The sequence below is a fragment of the Nanorana parkeri genome, unplaced genomic scaffold (assembly GCF_000935625.1).
Source record: "Nanorana parkeri isolate BGI_ZX_2015 unplaced genomic scaffold, ASM93562v1 scaffold46, whole genome shotgun sequence".
In the NCBI taxonomy this organism is placed as follows: Eukaryota; Metazoa; Chordata; class Amphibia; order Anura; family Dicroglossidae; genus Nanorana; species Nanorana parkeri.
Window position 1 is genome coordinate 2551463 of NW_017306314.1, and position 4250 is coordinate 2555712.

Consider the following 4250-nt stretch of genomic DNA (forward strand, 5'->3'; position numbering starts at 1 on the left):
TCGGGGATCATAAAATCTGTGATTGTAGTCCGGGATTAAACAGATCTGTGATTGTAGTCCGGGATCATACAGATCTGTGATTGTAGTCCGGGATCATACAGATCTGTGATTGTAGTCCGGGATCATACAGAGCTGTGATTGTAGTCCGGGATCATACAGATCTGTGATCAGAGTTGTAAGACAAATATGTTCCCTGACCGATCTGTGATGTCCAGTCCTCATATGAGCGATTTGTGGGGGCAATCCTAGGCCATCAGACCTGTAGACTATATGATCATATCGGGGGTTCATCATCTTTTCTATATATCCCGCACAGTGATTACAGATGTGTACATGTACCAATACAGGACGGGGATCATTTATAAACATACATGTGCCACACATGTATGTTTATAAATGACCCCCGTCCTTTATTCTCTGTATTGATACATGTACAATGTCGGCACACACATGTATGTTTATAAATGATCCCCGTCCTTTATTCTCTGTATTGATACATGTACAATGTCGGCACACACATGTATGTTTATAAATTATACCTGTCCTTTATTCTCTGTATTGATACATGTACAATGTCGGCAGACACATGTATGTTTATAAATGATCCCCGTCCTTTATTCTCTGTATTGATACATGTACAATGTCGGCACACACATGTATGTTTATAAATGATCCCCGTCCTTTATTCTCTGTATTGATGCATGCATGTCGGCAGACACATGATGTGTGTGCCGCTATTGTACATGTATCAATACAGAGAATAAAGGACGGGGATCATTCATGTGTTTTATTTCTCGCAGTCATGGAAGGATATTTCTACAGTCACACTTTCATGTACAGAAATATTCCGGCATTTGGGGACATTTGTCTGTAATTTCCTGTCTGTGTTTTACATTGGGCTCGGTGTCCGGGACTGTGGTGTCCTTGATCGGTACACCTGTATCTCTGTTGTTTATGTGGATAAAAAGTCTGTTCTGTGCCCGCTCTTGTCTTTCTTCTATGTTCTGGCTGATCAGATAAATTCGTTTGATTAGTAATATAATATTTTCAGAGCTCCCTGGTATACTCATTTAAAGGGACTGTCCCTCTCCAGGAACCAAAGCCCCCCGTCCCGTTTTCTCCTCTGTTGTCTGATGTATAGGACACTTTTGATACTATCACAAATGTTGTATACCTGTCACCTAACGTCTACATGATTGCATGAGCTATACTGGAACCCAAAGGAATCCGAGTGAGGAAACATTACTTGTGGGTCTATCCTGTTGTATCCTGGTTCACTTATCTGGGGGGATGTCAGGGATCCTGAGTTTACATCATTTGTTTTATAAGGAGTGTCTCTTGTTTATCTCAGAAGGTTAGGAGGTATATACTGTATGTGTGTTATATACTGTATGTGTGCAGTAATGACAGCTACGAATCATGTCAAGGTATATATTGATGCTGGAACAAGTTTTATGCCATCGCATGCAACAAACGTCAGGCGCCAGCAGCACATGCACCGTCTTCATCTTCATTCCCTTCTCTTCATAGACAAGAGAATCAATGATTACCTGTATACAGCTAGAAGTTGGAGCATGTAGGAAAATCATTGTTCAATATGCTTTGCTTGATTTGAAAGCGCTTATTATTGCTCCTCTACCTAAAGCTTTATTGTGACACGTGATGTATCGGGTGATGTCGGTTATTGAATCAGGAGGTGTATGTCCAGGCTTATAATTGTGCCAATCCATATTGATTATTCTTCAGTGGTAGGATACAAATGGAAGACCGTGAGAAACTTGGGTATGCCGATTGCTAGACGTTATCATTGTGTGTTGAGGATCACATAAGCCATTTCCTGCTGCGTAGACATGAAATTAATAAACAAATGTAAATGTACCAATAGAGTAAAATGTATTAAACAAAAAGGAAAGGAATTGTCACACATGTGTAAATATTGTCTGATAAACATTGGGCTGGTTTAGAAATGCTGGAAGAAAGAAAACTAGAAGAGGAGGAAAGTTTATTTTCATTTGTAACAGTTGATGGATTGGTTGCTATGAGTAACAACTCTTCTTTTGCTTTTTTTGTTCTCATTCTGATAAGACCTGACTCATGTAGAGACGCTTGATGTGGTTGTGCCAAGCTGAGCACGGCTATTATTGTGTCCGATGCTGTCTGACAGTATAGCATTACACACATTGCAAACACATTCATTGGATACATCTGTACATTCCGAACTCCTGCATGTCATGTATGTGCTGTGGACCATTTCATGAGTTGTTTTATTACACGAGAAAGAGCAAAGGAACTAAGAAAAATCGTTTTGTGCCTCAAAAGTTTAGTATGTATTATTAGAACACAGACTGTTTTGTATTCTTATGTATGGGAGCTCATTACTTAAGAAGGGGTTGTTTTTTTTTGCCTTGTACCTAAAAAATACCCAATTAGTTATTTTTAATCTCCTGAATCTGATTGGGTATTTATAAGAAAACACAAGCCAGTTTTAAAAATGACAACTTTTACAAATCAGCCCCTTGTCTTTGTATGAGCTGTGCCATCACATCTTGTCACTTGTCTTGTGTTCTTTTTTCAGTTTGTTTAGAAACTCAGCTCATGAAAAATCTATTTTTTATTTGGTGTATATGTTTTCCTTTCTTTTTCATTTTTTTGTGGTCAGCCATGTATTTATACCATCAGAGATGGGGAATGAGATATAGCAGAAGATTATATTATTTTCTTTGTTTTGAATAGTTGTATCCGGCTTTATTTGCTATCCAAAGGCTGACAAACTACAATTCAGTTTGCTAATACAAACTAGGGCACAGGAGAGAGAAATGAACCTCAGAAAATGGGCGATTTCAGGATAACAATAGGCTGTTTACTGGAATTAACTAAGAATTTGCATGACTAAATATCCAACATTTATATACAATACATGAGTGTAAAGAAAATATGGGCAACAAATGTGAAATACAGACAACATAATAAAATACAAATGTCTTCTGTTTAAATGTTTAATTGAAAAGAAGAAGAAAAAAACAGGACATGCAGTCACATTCCACTGTGAGGTTGCTTGCTGACTTATATAAAAGTTTCAAACAGTTTGTGATCAATTCTGATTCTCTTCAGCAGAATTTATACACACAGAATATACACAGAAACTAAATGTTGGAAAGAAGAGAACTGTTTAGAAAATTAGAGGCAATAAGGAGTGCTAGGTGTATCCACAATTGCTTATTTTGTCTCTTGGAACATTACATTCAGCAAGTGTGTAGTGAATGGATTGTTCCCCTTTCTTACATATTAATAACATAAAATGTCTACAATGTAAAATATTAATAGCCAATTACTTTATTTTATTGTAACTTATCCATTTTACATTTTTTATATATGGCCATTTACCATAAAATGTTTTGTGTGCTAAATTAAAATATCAACTTTTTTTTTAAATGTAATCCTTCTGTAATAAAATAACACTTTAAACATATATCTTGTCTCATTCATGATCAGCTAGAACCCTGATGGAAATATTTAACTTAGGGACAGAAATTAATTAAAAAGATCTGCTTTCTATGCTGCAATTCTTTTTTCACTACGTTTCTTAACCCCCCCCCACTTCCTCATAATTTCTAGAGGTCTGCATGCATTATTTTAGCACAGGTTTGATGGGATGGCATATTTGTGCTTCTCTAAAGTGGAACTTGCAATGTTGTGTGGATGAACACAGCTGTCCTATATGGATGACTGCTGGGATAAAGCTGTCAGAATAATAGCAGGCGTGCTTAATTAATTAAAGTGTAAATAAATTATCCATGTATTTTAAACACATATTTAGTGTAAAATATTGTTTTTTATAATTCAAAATATTGTCTTTATTATATATATATATATACATACATACACATTTCTTTTTGTGGAAAAGCTGTGTACAGTAAAAAATAATCTATTTCATAGTATGATATGGTAAATACCTTTTTTCAATTATTGGAATTCAACTGCGGATGTTAGTTTCTTTGATTTAATTGTAGCAAGACTTATATTAATTGTCTGTATGCTTGTATTTTTGCACCTGTTCAATCTTTTTAACTAATAATTAATAAAGTGTTGGCTGCCAATGCTAGTCAGTGAAAAAGTCTGGAGAGCACATGCCTATTACATAGGATAGGTAGGAATTTATACGTGTATTCACTGTATTGCAGGACAGAGTTTGGCATCATAAACATCTATATGTTCCTAAATTAATGTTTCTTTATTCACTACAGTTTGGG